The following is an 18,557-nucleotide window of genomic DNA, read 5'->3' as shown; positions in this document are numbered from 1 at the left end:
TATTATTCTTTTGTTTTTTATTTATTTATTTGTTTCTAACAACTAACTATTCATCACTTTTGTACATTAGAATACCATTAAACCGGTGTTGGAATTTACTCCACAAAATCGAGATGCTATTCAAATGTACTTAATAATTATGTAATAGGGGATTGCTTCGATATCATTGTACCGGTGTTAGAATTTATTCTAACAAAGCCGAGATAGGGCAAAGAAGGAATAACTTATCAACATGATTATAAGAAGTAAGTTGTGACTGGAATATTCTGAAACCATTATACTGGCGTTGGAATTTATTTCAACAAAGTCGAGATGACGAACAAAGAATAAAACCGAGTTCACTTACTTAACCAAATAAAGAAAACACACCGAAGAGAAAATTTTCTCCTTTCAACAAATTGGCGTCGTTGCCGGGGGCAATTTGTTGAGGGGAAAACTGCTCCAAATAATGCTTTAAAAAAACATGTATGGTAAAGGATTTTCATGCTAGAATCTCTCCTAGTCCACACGACTTGAATCTTCAAGAGTTTGAATACAAGTTGGCAAACTAACACACCTAGGGTTTTCCACATGGGTGGTAAGAATTTGAATTTGAATTATCCCACAAGTTCCACACGACTGTGAGTTAGGAAGTGGCTTGATAAGGTTGTTATTGAAAGTGCAAAGAGTCAAGACCTACACATTTATGGCTAACTGGAGTTTTGATAAAGCAAACGCACATAAAAGAAAGCTTGAAGATCGTACAACAAACAACAAGATGAAGACTCATAGGTTGCAATAATAGATTTAGGACTTTATTATATTCACTTGTAATTATAAGATGATTGCCTTAGATTGAGTCTAGGTTAGGTAAACCTAGGTGGAAAGTCTCACAAGAACTAAAATAGAACAAGATTAAAATTGATACATATCATCTAGATATCTTATGATAAATAGGCTCATGCATACACATACATAGTTTCATGCATTAAAGGTAATGTATTTTGAAAAGAGTATGTAAATCATGTGCATATCATTTAGGTAGTTTACCATACATTCCTTACATCAAAGTAAAACATTTTTAACTCGGTATAATAGATTAAGTAGTTAATATAATCGATTATCTAGAACTCAGTTACAAATTGAACTGATACTGTTAATACGTTAATTGATTAAGACACCATATAATTGATTAAGACGTAACTGAAAACTAATTTTTAACACCTCGTAAATCGATTAAATGGAAAGATAATCGATTAATTTCAGTAGTAGTTGGAGAGCATACATTTTCATAGATTGCATTGTAGTGAGAAGGAGCATTTAGAAATCCTAAGGAGCGAAAGCATTTGATATAGGTTAGAGATTAATATCATTGCATCTAGTCACTAGTTTTCTATGCATTGAATAATTGCATCTAGATCTTGATTTCTTTGAGAGATTTGTGAGGAAAATATTTTTTCCGAAAACAATGTGAATATTTTTTGGAAAACCTAATGCATTAAATATCATTTAGAATTAGGTTCTTGTGGATTTTCTACTTTATGTTCTAGATTGAGTTTTCAATTGTTGAATCTGAGTATTAAGTACTCAAGTCAACTCAATATATTCTGTTTGAACAAGGAAGTTGATCTCTTTGTAAATTGTTTAACTACGAGAGAGATATTTGTAATCTTCACAGAGGCTAAGAGGTCTTAGTTCGAGCAATACCGAGGATGGGGTCGATCGTGAAAGGATAGGAGATCCCAGTAGGCGATTTAGTTAGGTTAAACCTAGGTTGTCAAGCTCATAGGGGCTAAGTAAGGATCGGCTTAGTTTGCTGAGTTTGTAGTTTGTAGTGAACCACAAACGAATCATGATAAAATTCCTTGTGCACCTCTTTCTAATTCCTAATCTCTTTACTTTATGTCTTTACTTTGTTGATTAATTGGGTTAATATGAGTTGCATGCTATAGTCTATTTAATGTCTTTCTGTAATCTCATTAATTAATTAATTGTGTAAAGATTCGATAATCGGTAACTTGTTGTGCAAGAAACCAAAGAATCAAGTTGTGAGAGTGTTAGGATAATCGATTATCCACAAGCATAATCGATTTTATCCGAGCACTCTTTAATCGATTAAGACAAAGCATAATCGATTAATTGCAGTTTTTTTAGTTTTGCGCAAATATAGGAAAAGTGGAACAAGTGATCCACGACACGACACCTATTCAATCCTCCTTCTAGGTGTATTCTGATCTGCTGGTACCCAGCAAGTGGTATTAGAGTTAGGACAAAAGTGATAGAGTGACCACGTATTCGTTGGATCCTAGAGGATACTACGATGGGTTCCATTAACTCATTTGGCAGTGATGGCGTATCTATCAACCGCCCTCCAATTTTTAGTGGCGAGGGGCACACCTACTGAAAGGTGTGCATAAAAATATTCATTGCGGTGATTGACACAGACATTTGGGAATCTATTCACTTAGTGGATGATGAACCTAATGAGAAACCAAAAAGTTTATGGACCGATGATGAGCGCAAAAAGGTTCAGTATAACCTACGTGCCAAAAACATTATCACATTGGCTCTATCAAACGATGAATTCTTTAGAGTGGTGTAGTGCCAAAACGCTAAAGAAATGTGGGACACTTTACAAGTGACTAACGAAGGCACGAGTGAGGTTAAGTGCACTAGTCTAAATTCGCTAACACATGAATATGAGCTATTTCGCATCTTGTCAAATGAATCAATTAGTCAAATGAAAAAGCGATTTACTCACATTGTTAACCATTTAGTTCCTTAGATAGAAATTTTGCTAAAGGAGAATTAACTAACAAAGTTTTGCATTGCCTTGATAGGAAATGGCAGCCGAAAGTAATTGTGATCATGTAGTCGAAAGACTTAGATTACATGCCTCTAGTGACTCAATTTGGAAAACTCCAAGAACATAAGCGGAGATTCAGAAAAACATCTCTCTCAAAGCAACCAGCTCGCAAGATCAAGAATAGGATGATGATTTCGATTCCAACCTGGACGAAGAAACCATGAATCTCTTAGTTCGCAAATTTGGAAAATTCCTGAAAAAGAAAGGGGGATTCAAGAAGGGAAAGATCCCAAAGGAGCGCTTCACTTGCCATGAATTTGGGAAGGTTGAACACATGAGGCTACAATGTCCAGTCTATCTCAAGAAGGTTGAATCCGAAAAGAGCACTCCTCGAGATTTTAAATCAAAAAGAGCATACATCGTGTGGGTTGCTCCCGAGGAGGAAACTACATCGAGTGCATCAGATGAGGAGGAGTTTGCAAAAATGTGCCTTTTGGTTAAAACACAAGAAGCTTGTAGCTCTAGTGGACAAGATGATATAAATGAGGTATATTCTGATACTTCATCGTCTACTGATGATTCCCCTACATATGATGAGTTATATAATGCCTTTTTTGAATTACAAGAAGAAATTAAAAAGCTTGCTAGGATTAACATTGATAGAAAAAGGGTAATCATATTGCATGAACAACAAATCATTAAAATGGAAAAAGAGTTAGATGAGTTAAAACTAGAAAATGAAACCTTAGACTTAATCTACTCTTTTAGGTCATGTAATTGCTCGGAAGATAATTTATGTCAACCTACTGTATTTAATACTTGCAAGACTTTGCAAATAAAAAATTCCAGCATAAAAGAAAAACTCGCAAAGGTTACATACAATAGATTTTACCTTGACACTTTACTTGCTGAATTTAGAAATTCGGGTAACCACATGGGATTAGGTTATAAACCCCAAACTAGCAAGAAAAGACAATATAGGAAACATGTAGTCTATAATCATAAAAACTCACACACTCACATCCCTACTTGTTTCTATTGCGACACATATGGCCATACTACTACTTCATGTTATATTAGAAAATATGGTGTGCTTGATGGTTCTTATATTTGGGTGAAGAATGGACAAAATACCATGGTTACTAACAAAAAGGGACCCAATATCAATTGGGTACGTAAACAAGTTAAGTAATTTGTTTTGAAGGTATGTCTACCAACCCATGGACATCATTAGTACATAGATAGTGGGTGTTTGAGGTATATGACAGGTGATAGATCGAAATTCCTAGATCTATCACTCAAAGAAAAAGGGTATGTCACTTATGGCAACAACAACCAAGGGAAAATACTTGGAGTTGGAACTATTGGTAATGCTTCTCAAGTTGTGATAGAGAACATGCTCTATGTGGAAGGCTTGGAGCACAACTTATTAAACATCAGCCAATTGTGCGATAAATGTGCTTTGGAAGAAGCATACTCTAAGGACTTGGAGAAGGAAAATAAAGATAAGGATGATCAAGAAGTCAATGAGGACCATCATGACTTGTCGAGGACATGGAAAACCAAGAAAGACCATCCACTCGATAAAGTATTAGGTGATATCTCTACGGGGGTGGTAACCCGTAGCTCTTTGCGTAACCTTTGTAATTTTGTTGCTTTCGTATCACAAATAGAGCCTAAGACCATAGATGAGGCCATTAAGGATGTGCATTGGAGTATAGCTATGCAAGAAGAGCTAAATCAGTTTGAGCATAATAATGTGTGGTACTTGGTCCCCAAACCAAAAGAGCATCCAATAATTGGCACTAAATGGGTCTTTAGAAATAAACTTGATGAATCTGACTTAATAATACGAAACAAAGCACGCCTTATATCCAAGGGATACAACCAAGAGGAAGGTATTGATTACGATGAAACCTACACCTTTGTTGCGAGGTTAGAGACCATAAGGATGTTATTGACATTTGCATCAATCATGAATTTTAAGTTGTTCCAAATGGATGTTAAGAGCACCTTCTTAAATGGAATCATTCAAGAGGAGGTTTATGTTGAGCAACCGCCAGGCTTTGAAAATTATAAATTTTCGAACCATTTCTATAAGCTTAAAAAGGCACTTTATGGCCTAAAACAAGCTCCTCGAGCTTGGTATGATAGACTGAGCACTTTTCTCTTAGAAAAAGGGTTCGTGAGGGGCAAAGTCGACACACCGCACTTTATCCCAAAATAAGATAATCATGTTTTATTAGTTCAAATACATGTTGATGATATTATCTTTGGAGCTACTAATTACCTCCTTTGCAAAGAGTTTTCTGATTAGGTGTAGGGTGAATTTGAAGTGTTAATGATGGGAGAGCTTACCTTCTTCATGGGATTACAAATCAAGCAAATGGACAGTGGCATATTTGTTCACCAATCAAAATACTGCAAAGAAATGCTATGAAAATTCGATATGGAAAAATGCAAAGAAGCATCCACTCCTATGACATCCTCATGCTATTTAGACAATGATGATAAAGGGAAAGCGGTAGAGGTAAGTAAATATCATTGCATGTGTGCTGGATATCAATGTATGCATAAGGAATCGCACTTTACTTTTGTTAAACGTATCATGAGATATTTAAAGGGAACCCTTAATATGGGACTATGGTATCCGAAGGATGGCTCACTATCCTTGGTATGTTATTCCGATTCTGACTTTGCTGGGTGTAATCTAGATCGGAAAAGCAGTAGTGGAACTTGCCACCTATTAGGCAGCTCCTTAGTGTCATGGCATAGCAAAGAGCAACCTTTGTTGCTTTAACCACCGCTGAAGCGGAGTACATTGCCGCTAGTATGTGTTGCGCTCAAATCCTTTGGATCAAGCTGCAACTTATGGATTTCGGTCTCTCTTTGGAAAAGATACCGATAAATGTGACAATACAAGTGCCATAAACCTATCCAAGAATCCAATCTTGCATTCTAGAACTATGCATATAGAGATAAGACATCGTTTTTTGTGTGATCATGTACAAAAAGGTGATTGTGTACTTGAATTTGTTGAAACCACTAAACAACTAGCTGATATTTTCACCAAGCGCCTTCCGCGGGCTCGTTCTTTGTTTGTAGGAGAGAACTTGGAATTATTGATGAAAAATATCTTAACTACTTTGATTAATGGTGTTTTGTTCCTTTTGTATGATAAATGTGCTTATCTATATGTTGTATGTAAATGCATGTTTCCCATTATGCTTGATAAATTGTATTCATGATTACATGATTAAAGTGTTAGAAGTGCGTAACTTTGTATAGAATAGGTTCTTAGGTTAAGAGTCTTAGCATACCTTGTTAATCTCATAAACATACTCGAATCTGCAAGTTTATTGATGTTAATTCATTACCATGTACGATAATCGATTAAACTGAGTTCCATTAGCTTAAACTTTTTAAAATCTCTATCTTCAATCGATTAAGTATTCCTTTAATCGATTAACTGGGCTAAGTTGCATAAATTTTAACAGGTCTTAAACGATTAACATAAGCCTTAATCAATTAACAATAGTAAAATATAGCAGATTCAGTGTGACTTGGGAAAGTTTTACAAACCCTAAAATCTCAATTCCTAACTTTTCTCTGTCTAGTCGTGAAATTGATCTTTTCCTTCAGTATAGTAATCCAAAACGAGTGTCCTTAAGCCTAGTTAGCCACCTATTAGCCCGCAATCCTCAAGAAATCCAAAAATCTAGTTCTTCCCCAACCTAAAACCCTAACTAAAAATCACCCCCAATCGATTATAGCTTTCTAATCTCAAAATAATGGTTGATGATAAACAGAAGAGAGTCAAAACCACTACTAACTGTCCAAGTAGATCTGAAATCGGCTCTAGTTTTGGCCATGGTGATAGGAGGGATCGAGGTGACCCCTATTATTCACTAATTTTGCAAGAAACTGGTCTAGCAAAGTTTCAAGGGATGAAACCAACCTATATCTGATATGCGGATATGGCTTGGATGCTATCTCAAGGAGTCGAGTTTCCACATGGATTGGAAGTTCAGGGTGTGACCCAGTTTCTAGAGCTTAATGATAAGGTATACCCTGCTCTTGTTAGGGAATTTTATGCAAACCTTAGATACAAAGATGGAACTTACTGGTCTATGGTTTCGGGAAAAAATATTTGAGTTGAATGAAAAACTATTTCTGGATGTGGGTGGATTAGCTAGTGATGGTTGATGCCTTGGACACTGCTCGAATGAGTTATGGAACACATTTGATGCGACTAAAATGTACATATCATGTCTCGGGAGACCTCACATGTATGTGCAAGGTGAGTTAACAAAAGCTTGATTGTTATTTGTTGAGAATTGTCTTATGCACTGTATTGTAGCGTATATTGTGGTTCAAAGGAACACTAACCATGCTCAACCTACTATAAATGACGTGAAATTCATGTTTACTATCCGAGAAAATATAAGGATCAAATTGCCTGAGGAGATTCTAAAGGTTATGAATGGCATCTCAACCTCATCAAACAAGTTGCTTGCATATGGAATATTCATATCGCATATCATTGACCATCTAGAAATAGATACGTCTGATACGTTGATTATTACAACGAACTCTCGTGAGCACTCGATTGGAGATAATCTCATCCACAAAATGGGTATTCACAAGTATAACAATGTCTAGGAATACCGGGAGGATCATAACACAACCGTGGATTTGGACTTATCTGATGAAGATGTTCCTATGAAGGAATTGATTCTAGAGAATCAGGGGGAGGCTTCTGCTATGCCTCAAGAATCTTCATTCGGGATAGCTCACTTAGATGCTATGGAACAGAGGCTCAATGCTCGCATTGACACACACTATGACAGGCAAAATGATCGCTTAAATGAAGAAATCAACAGTTTGGACTTCCTCATTCGGACCACTCATGACATAATGCATCCTCAAGAAAGACATCTTCCTTCACCATCTTCGGATGAGTCTAGGAGTGTCTAGTCTATATGGTGTTATATTTTTTCGTCTAGTATTGTGTTTTGGGTCATGTACTTCTTGTTATTTTTTAGCCTTATGATATTTTGGCTAGTAATATTTTGTTAAACTCTATTTTGGTACTTGTTTCTTAAATTTCACAAATATCATGATTTGTTGGACAATTGCATATTATGTCGAGTGGTTTATGAATTTTGGTTTTATGAGTATCTTGGCCATATCTTACGTGTATGCCATATCTGTTTGATTAAGACATGCTTAACTTGACTATATCAGAATTGTTAATTATTCCATGACTGATTGAATATTTACATGTTGGATGTGTCATATAAACCTGGTTCATATGCTATTTTATGTTAGTTTAATCGATTAACTTCCCTTGATAATCGATTAAATGCAGAGATTTTCTACATCTGTTCAATTTTCTAAAAATTGGTTAATCAAATCGAAGCTTGTACTTTCTGATAAATTACACTTTCTTATCACAAATTTTATATCTCTTCTTACTTTTGACCAACTATTATCACTTAATTGTCTAAACTTTTTGATAATGTCAAAAGGGGGAGAAAGGTTGTTTAGTCATTTGATATGTTTCAGGTTGATGAGCTTCCATACATAAGTTTGCTACCTACTTGTGTGTGTTTCACCTTGATAAGTGCCAAAAATACCTAATTTTCATATACTATTTATGGCACTTATCCTATGCAAAAAATGTGAAAACCAACTTAATTCAACACTTTTTACATTAATTTTGTATTCTTGGATAATATAATTTTTTATCACCTCTTGTCCAAGTTTCCCTTGAATTTTGTTAGAAGTTGATTAATTCAAAAGAAAGCCAACAATTCATGCCAAATCAAAAGCCAAAAGTCCAAAAGGAAATGCTCAAAAGAAACATTCTAAGTACGGCATGTTGGGTGCTTAAGCTTGTCACCAAAAAGATAACTTAGGCTTGAAGAAATGTACATTTCTTCACCCTGAAGAAACCCAATCTAGGTATGTAAAGAAAAGCATAAACTCAAAAGCTTACTTAGACTTGAAGAAATCATGCCAAAACTGCCAAGTAACCAACTAAAACCAACTCAAGAAATCATGGAACAAAGGTTTCTTCGGCTTGAAGAAAGGTTGGTTCCTTCACCATGAAGGAACCAAGCAGTTGGGTGTGGGCCAGGTGTGAGCTGGGCGACCAAGTAGGTCAGAAACCTAGCCATGAAGAAATCTTGGCCAACTCATCAAGCAACTTGCCTATTGTTTACTTGAAGGCCAATCATATGACCTCATGCATGACATATGTTCTGAATAGCCAAGTAGGAAGTGTCACCATGCATGTAACCTACCCACAAGAGGCTATCCAAGCTAGCTACCCAAGATGGGACAATTTGCGGACTCACCAGCTTGGGTGAGTCTGGTCAGGCACTAGGCGGCCAAACAGAGCAGTTACGCTCCCATGACTTTGCCTATAAAAGGCACACCCACCTCCTCACAATAACACATTGTATATTCTTTGTAATTTCTTCTCTTTCTTTCATTTTCAGTTCTCTCTCTCTCTTTAGAGTGCTCTTAGGTTGTTCGTAGGTTTTTAGTTCGTAGAAATTCAAGCGTAATGGAGTTGGCAAATGAGGTGCAAAAACATGATTTTGTAACCTCATTTGGAATCAAAAGAATCTCATCTTTGGATAGATGGATCATGCTCCGACATATTGACTTTGATGATGGTATAATGTTATTTCTACTCTTCTTTTGTATCATCTTTTGAATTCAATACATCCAAGTTATTACTTTTGGTTAAGTTTTGGTTCTTTATGAAGTTCTTAATGCAGTTTTAGCTTGATCACCTAAAACTTGATTTAAAGATCGAAAGCTTCTTCTTAAAGTGTTGACAAGTGAACTAAAAAGTATAACCTACACCTTAGTTCATTTGCCACATCAAGCATCTAGTTTAAGCCACTTATGTTCAAGGCTAAATGATGTTAATGGAGCCTGAAGTAGGGTGTGACAACCTACTCCGACTAGTGGCACTTAACTATTGTTTAGTATATTACATAAAGTTTGAAAATCATCTTATCATTATAGAACACTAGATGAAGGATTTAGAAATAGTGTGTTGAATTAACCGAAAGTATAACACATAACTTGTAATGTTTTCAAAATCATTTGAGTCAAGAAATAATTCCATCTTTCAAATCAACTTTCCCTTCTTGAATTTGTAAATAGTTAGTTCTTTACTTTTTCATGTTTCTTAGTTCATAAAATCACATAAACAACTTTAATTGTTACTTTATTACTTTTGATAGAAGATACAAAGTATGAATACATTTCTATTAGGAAATTCCTCGTGGTTCGACATAACCTTATACTATATACTACAATAGAATCTTGAAAGAGATGCAAATGTAAAATAGTAAAGTGCTAACTTATAAATTTTATTTGTTGACAAAGAAAGAAACTTTGAATCAAAGTGCAATTTAACTCATAAATTTTATCTTTGTGAAAAGGAAAAATACACAGTTATAATGAGTGATTTAACTACTAACATTTATTTTATGTCTTTTACTTCCCGCAACTAACATTTATTTTCTATCATTTACATTTCCGCAACTAACATTTATTTATTGCTTTATTCTTTATTCTTTATATCAACCATTCGAAAGAAGTGGTACGGTTAAATTATAACTTTATTTCTTACCAACCTTCCATAAGGAAGTAGTTCGGTTAATAAAGGAAAATGAAAACAAATATCACTCATTATCACTTGTGTTAAATTGCTAAAATCATACTATTATATCGGCGTTGGAATTTATTTCAACAAAGCCGAGATCGTATGAAATTGTTAATAATTCAATAAAGCTAAGTTTTTTATTAAAGGAACATTCATGAAACTATTATATCAGCGTTGGAATTTATTCTAACAAAGCTGAGATGGCGAGCAAATAATCGACTAGTCATTAAATAAATTAATCAAGAACTTGTCTCACCAAGCAAGAAAACTCTTTCAACACACCTTATAGCTTGGTTGAGGGGGAGAACAAAGTAAGGGGGAGCAGCGCAACTTTGACATATAACCAACCTAAGCAAACACATGATGATCATCATCAAGCTTATCAAATAAGAAATCAGTGAAGTGTTTGTCATCATCAAAATGGGGGAGATTGAAAGTGCAAAGAGTCAAGACCTGCACATTTACAGCTCACCGGAGTTTTGATTAAGCAAACGCACATACAAGAAAGCTTGAAGATCATACAACAAACAACAAGCCGAAGACTCATAGGTTGCATCTATAGATTTAGGACTTTAATATATTCACGTGTAATTAGAAGTCTTAAGATAATTGCCTTAGAAGTGTTTGGATTTGATTTTGTATTTCAAACACTTCACCAAATTTTGCAATTTGTGGAGGTTATTCGAACCTCCCCAAATAAATCAAATAAGGTGGGTCAGACGATTAATTAAATATATGTTTTTATTTACTTTATTAAGGTTTTCAATCTCCACTATCAAATTGAAAAAACTGCATATCCATTACTTTTCCATTACAAAAAACTCTCTCTCTCATGCCCAAACCCTCTTCTCCAAGCACTTGCTCCTCTATCTTCTCCATTACTAAGTAACTCTCTAAGCTCGAGAGGGCGGTTGATAGAGGATCCTTCACCACCGAATGGATTAGTAGAGCCCATTATGTTTATCTCTTGGATCAAACGAATTAGAAATTAAGATAGTATGTTCGAACTAGCTTTAATGCCACTTTTTAGTTAACAAGGTTTCTATCTTCACCTAGAGAGGGGGTGAATAGGTGGTACAGATTACAAATGAACTTGAATCGAACTGCAAAAAAATTCTCAAACATAACTAATTTTAATCTATTAAAGTGAAATGGTTGGCATTTGAATTTGAATTTGAATAGGGCACGACTTGGAGAGGATCACACGACCAAAAGGATTTGCCCCCCCTCCCCCTATCTTGTTTGAAATTTGAATTGTGCACATGTGTGGTAAAGGATTTCCCGTGCTAGAATCTCTCCTAGTCCACATGGCTTGAACATTCAAGAGTTTGAGTACAAGTTGGCAACCTCAACACACCTAGGGTTTTCTACATGGGTGGTAAGAATTTGAACTATCCCACAAGTTCCACACGACTATGAGTTAGGAAGTGGCTTGATAAGGTTATTGCATAATTGAATTTGAGTTCATACTCCTTAATATGAGATAAACCTTACGGCCAAATCAACTTTGAGCTTTGGATTTGATTTTGTATTTTAAATCCCTTAATCTTCTCCATGTGCCACACACCCGACAAATCCTTCCATAAATATCTTACCATATGAATCTTTGGATTTGATTTTGTATTTCAAGCACTTCACCAAATTTTGCATTTTGTGGAGTTTTTTTTATGGAGGTTATTCAAACCTCCCCAAATAAATCAAATGAGGTGGGTCGGACGATTAACTAAATATGTCGTGGATGTTTTTATTTAATTTATGAAGGTTTTCAATCTCCACTATCAATTTGAAAAAACTACATATTCATTACTTTGTCATTACAAAAAACTCTCTCTCTCACGCCCAAACCCTCTTCTCCAAGCACTCGCTCCTCCCTCTTCTCCAAGCACTCGCTCCTCTCTCTTCTCCATTACTAAGCAACTCTCTAAGCTCGCTCCTCTCTCTTCTCTATTTCTTCACATAGTCTCAGGTAACACCTCTCTCTTCTCTATTTTTTTCTCCAATCTTTGCTCTCTCTTCCTATTTTTTTGAAGGTCTTTTCAGGTTTCGATTTGTTTTACCTTGCATATGTTTCCCTTAAAATTTTAATCATTTTGGATTCAAAGTTCAAAACAATTTAAATTGAATCATGATGTAGATTTTGATGATTTTATTATTATACTAACATCGGTGTGCTGCTATCGAAGTCTCTAGTTGTGTTTTGTATGTATAACTCAATTCCTTGGAATGGTGTGCTGTGAAAATGAGAATGGAACTTTGGTTTTTAATGAGTCAATCAGATTTTTCTCTTGTCGTTGTACATTTCTACATATTATTATTGTATTCCTCTATGATATATTGGGTTTTGTGTTTTGATATGTGATATATTGGTTTTTGTGTTTTGATCTATGATATATTGTTGTAGATTGAGAAAACCTATATATTTTGCCCTCATCTTAACATCTCTGTTCATTTGTTGTTTTGTTACCTTTAAGCGAGAAAGCCTTCATTTTTATGGTAATAAGTTTAAATTATTGGTTGCTTTTAAGCACATGTTATGATATTAACATCACTGCGTTAGCATCAATTTTGGTTGAAGTTTTCTTAAAAAAAATGGGAGAGGAGAATATTAGAGAGCCAATATTATAGAAAAAGTAATATGACAATTGCCCTAGTTGTAAGGGTCACTGTTAAGGGTACCCCTCCTCCAGCACCAAAGAAAGGTCATGGAGGAGTCCTATTTGTTTGTGACTGTGAACACCCATTTTTTTCTGACTCAGAAAAAGTCCAAAAACTTTTTAAAGAAAAATAATAAATTAACTTGGTTTTATTTATTTTGGTATTTTCCGAAATTTTAATATGTAACGAATAAAAATAATTAAACTATTTTTATGAACTTTTTATAATTATTTTTGAAATTATTAAATTAATTAAATTTATGTCAGTGAGAATATCATTTTAGAAGCTTTCTTTTCAAAAACTAAAAATTCAAAAAAATAATAATAAACAAATCTAGTTCCTAAATCTTAGTGATTGGGTTAACTGAAAATTAAAAAATAATAATAAATAAATTAATGATGTTAAAGTTCCTAAATCCAAGTAATTAGGTTAACCGGAAACTCAAAATAATAATAGATAAATTAATGATGTTAAGGTTCCTGAGCTCAAGTGGTTAGGTTGACCAAAGGTTCAAAACTAAACTAAATTAAGAAAATGATTTTAGGAAATAGAAATTTTGAATTAGAAATGTGCCACTATGAGCCCATACTCTTTTTCTAAAAAGAGAGAAAAAAAAATGTTTATTTATTTATTTTGATTTATTGAAATTTTTAATATTAAGTGTATATGAAATAATAAATTTTATTCTTTTCCATATTTTATAAAAAATTTCGGAATAATTAAACAATTAAATAATGAAATACACTAACAACCTAATTTAAATTTGAAAAGGGAATAACAACAAAATTATTAAAATAATATGAAAAGATAAGGTCAAACTAGTCTATTAAGATCATCTTCGAAAGGTCGCGCTACATCGCTTATTTTCAACTGATTAAATCTCAAAATTGATTAAGTTCTATTTTCTTAATTAAATAAATGACAAAAATTAATCAAATAAAACGTGTGACTGTTTGTTTGCTAGTATTATTTTTTTCTATTTGATTAATTAGTTAATTTCCAACAACATAAAAATTGCATGCATAATTAGTAGTTGTATGTTATAAATATGAATTGAATATTTAATTATTAATCGTATGTTATAAATATGAATGATGTGATTAATTATTAATTGTATGTTATAATATGAAAATTGCATGCTTAATTAGTAGTTGTATGTTATAAATATGAATTACATACTTAATTATTAGTTGTATGTTATAAATATGAATTACATACTTAATTATTAATTGTATGTTATAAATACGAATTGCATGCTTAGTTAGTAATTATATGTTATAAACATGAATTACATGCTTAATTAGTAGATATATGTTATATGTATGAATTATATGTGCATGTATGTATTGTTTTTGTTATTGTGTGACATATCATGTACACATTTTAGGCACACATATGTCCTACACCCGGATATTAGTGATACATTTTTTAATAGAAGGGACACTAGCCTCACTGGTCACGGTCTTTGCGGCTTCTAAGTGTTGGTGATGTGGACCACTCATATTGTTACCTCTTATTATGAGTTAGCCGCTCGAGCTGGTCTCCTGTTTCTAACAATGTAATATTTGAGTTTCTCTAGTGGAGAGAGATGCAATATGGGCACCTTATAGGGAGTCTAGAACTTGCCAAGGGCGTCCATTGTATATTAGAACCCTATCCTAGGATGTTGTACTTGTTGTGAATCTGGTGATTTGTATCATGTTTGTATTATAGCATATTGTTTGGAATTTTGTCATGTAAAGTAAAAATCATGTAAAATATCGTACCCTTGATGGAAAGTCTTGTTACCCCACCAAGGGGATTGTTATAAAGATAAATAGGGCAATCCGCTTTTGCTCTAACTTAGTCGGAATAACGGAAAATCATTTTAAAAAAAATATATATTTACTCGTTAATTGTAATGACTACTAAACCAGCCCTAGGATAGGATCCATTAACCTAGGGGCATGCATTTTGAATTTTAGACATTTCATACATCATGCATTAATAAATAATACATCATTCAAAAATACATTCATAAAATGTACAAATTCAAATATTCATTCAATTATCAATTCATATACGCATTCCAAAATAAAATTTACATTGATTGACAATGCATCCATTCATGCATTAAAAAAAGAAATTTTTTATTGATTGACTTATACATATATACACACATAGATATATGGAAATCTCATTCACTATTTATGCATGTATGCATTCATTCATTCATCATAAATACATACATTTAAAAAAGATATCATTCAAAAAATTGAATTTCATCCATGCATACGCTAACTAAAAAAATCATGCATTCATTCATGTAAAATAATACATATAACTCAAACATTTATTTCTTCATTGATTCATTCCTTTATTCATTCATGCATTCAAATTGAAAAACAATACATCATTTAAACACTCATTGACTTATGTCTTCACATATTCATTAAAAAGAGAACATTACTCACACATTTATTCATATATGCAATAAAAAAGAAAAATTCATTCATTGATCCAATCATACATTCAAAAATAAAAAAATAAAAAAATCGATTGACTTATTCATTCGTTCATCACATTAAAAAAATATCTTCATTAAGTGTCTTATGTATTTATTCATTCATTCAATTATCCATGCATACATTATTCATACACACTTCTACTCATTCATTAATTCATGCATACATGCATTTTAAAAAAGAATAAATAAATAATTATACATTTATTCATACATTCATTTAAAAAATAAAAATACAATAATCATACATCCATGTACATTTTTTTCATTCACTCAATCATTATAAAAAAAATTTACTCATGTATTCAGAAAGAAAAGTAATCATTCATTGGCTTAAGCATTCATTCATGCATAAGAAATTATTAAGCATTCATTCACTCATGTATACATGCAATTTAAAAAATAAACAGATTATTCATTTATGCATTCATTCATCAAAAAATAAAAATAAATCATTCAAAATATTATATTTCACGCATTACCATATCATACATTTTAATTTCGTTGCATTCATTGTCACAAACCTACTCATCTCATCATAAAAATAAAAAATATTTCATACATCTTCATATAGTCTTCATGCATTCAAAATCATATACATCATAAATTTCATTTTCTAAGAGTCTCATGCACTAAAAAAAGAAAGTTACACGCATTCCAATATTCATGCATCTTAAAAATATTTGCATTCTCAACCATTCATACATCCCAACAAATGCATAATCATACACATTCCTTGCATCATTTTGAGTTATAAGTTACAACCCAATCCATGTAACATGATAAAAACAAAAAAATCACTTTATGCACATCATGCATCAATAAGAAATCATTTTTCTGCATGCATTTCATGATCTCATTGCTATGGACACTCATCAATTGAAGATTTGTTTTAAGAAAAATACTGATAGACTCGACTGAAAGCAATCAATATTGAAACTAAAGACATTTAAGAAGATATAGAACTCTCAATTTGTGGTTAAGTCCATACTCGATAGTGCATTGTTTTCAACCTCAGCAAAATTGGAGACCAATTTGAAAAATTCTCTTCATTTGAGGACCACAGTCAAGGTTAAACCATTCAAGCATTTACTCAGAAAGATTTACTTTCAAATGCATCTCTTTTTAACAAGTATATACTAATGCATTGGTCATGCAAATTTCAACATCTCATACATCACTCTACCATCCCACACTACACTCTACAAATCATATTTACCCGAAAAAGAGAACACATAACCCAAATAAAATTAATCTATCCATTAATATGAGTTATTTGATAAAAAAATGATTCAAAAAAATGGAGGATGATGCAAATGTAAGAACAAAAAAGATAATGTACATCTTCAAGAAAAATAATGTACAAAGCATTTTTTGTAATTCCTAAACATCTTGGAGATATCCCTAGTCATCCCATTTGAGCCCAAACCTAATGAAATGAGTTTTTTTGAATAACCCTCAATATTTCAATAGCTCGGGGAGGGTAGCTTTCCAACAGTTTTCCTTGACATTCAATTATTAAAGAAAAATATTCTTTTATATCAATCTTGTGACCAAGGGATAAGAAAATACAAAGAATGTTCCTTGCTAAAAAAAAGCAAAAAAAAGAAGCAAAAAATGCCTACTGAGAATCCTCAATTAATATCTCAGGAAAACGTTAGGGCAAAGGTGCAATATCAAGGATCACAAAAGGAAACCTTCATGAAAAATTATCGCCTTAATCATTAGTCATCCTTATCAAAACCTGAAAAATTCTCTTAATAATTGAATGTCATGTTCGAAAATTGTTGAAAATAGGATAAAGAAGAAAGGTGAAAGGTGGGTATGGGAAACACAAGTTTTTAGCCTTATGTTCTTTTCTTGAAAACCCTAGCCAAACCATGGTACAAGCTTAAAAAGACCTTGTCGATGACATATTTGCCTAAGATGTGCATCATGACCAAAAAATGTTGACTCCACAAATAACATAAAATTTTGATAAAATATCTCATCTTTAATGCATAAGTTAAATTTCATTATCACCATCATCATATCAACACAAGCCCAAACAAAAACTAAATATGATCAACCACAAGAAAATCTCAACCATCTATCCTTCATAACTTCATCATCACTCATAAGCCAAAGACAAATTCAATTCTATCATAACCACCATCACATCAACTATTAGCCAAACCCAAATTGAATTCTATCATCATCATCACCACCATGTCTACTACCCAAGCTAAACCCAAGTTAAATTTTTCATCACCACCATATCACCTCTCGTAGCCCAAACACTAACCAAAGCTTGCATAATCATTGTTTTCAAAAACGTTATCCATGAAATAAAGAGCACTAAAAAGCAAAGCAAAATTGGAAGCCTCTCAAACTAGGGAAGGTTTTTAGATTATTCATGCTCTAAATCCTTACAGTCCAAGTTTGCCAGATCATTGAAAGTGCAAATAGTCAAGGATAGCACTAGCATGTCTTTGCCTATATTTTGATGAAGAAAAGGTTTTAACAAAGCTTGAAGATGGCTCAACAATCAATAGGCCTTATGCTCATTTGTTCATGTCTAGACTAGGATGTAAATTAAGTAGTCTGGGATGTGTGCCGTAGTAATTGAGTATAGTTTAGGTGAACCTACATGCTAGTCTCTTAAGCCATCTTAATTGTCATATCATATTCATGAGATACGTCATCTAGTTAATTGTACATTCATGCATCTATCATACATGTTATATGTGCATATTAGGCATAATATAATTGGTAAAGCATGTATATATATTGTGCATAACATATGAGAAGTTTACCATTTGAAACATATGTATAAATATTGCAGTTAATCGATTAACGTGATAACTTAATCGATTAACTCAACTACTTTTCTTTTAAATATGTGTTTTCTATTTTAACTGAATTCTGTGTCATTTTGTTGCCCC

This window comes from Lupinus angustifolius, unplaced genomic scaffold, assembly GCF_001865875.1.
Source record: "Lupinus angustifolius cultivar Tanjil unplaced genomic scaffold, LupAngTanjil_v1.0 Scaffold_253, whole genome shotgun sequence".
NCBI classification, from domain to species: Eukaryota; Viridiplantae; Streptophyta; class Magnoliopsida; order Fabales; family Fabaceae; genus Lupinus; species Lupinus angustifolius.
The sequence above is the reverse complement of the archived record's forward strand: the minus strand, read 5'-3'. Positions refer to the sequence as shown.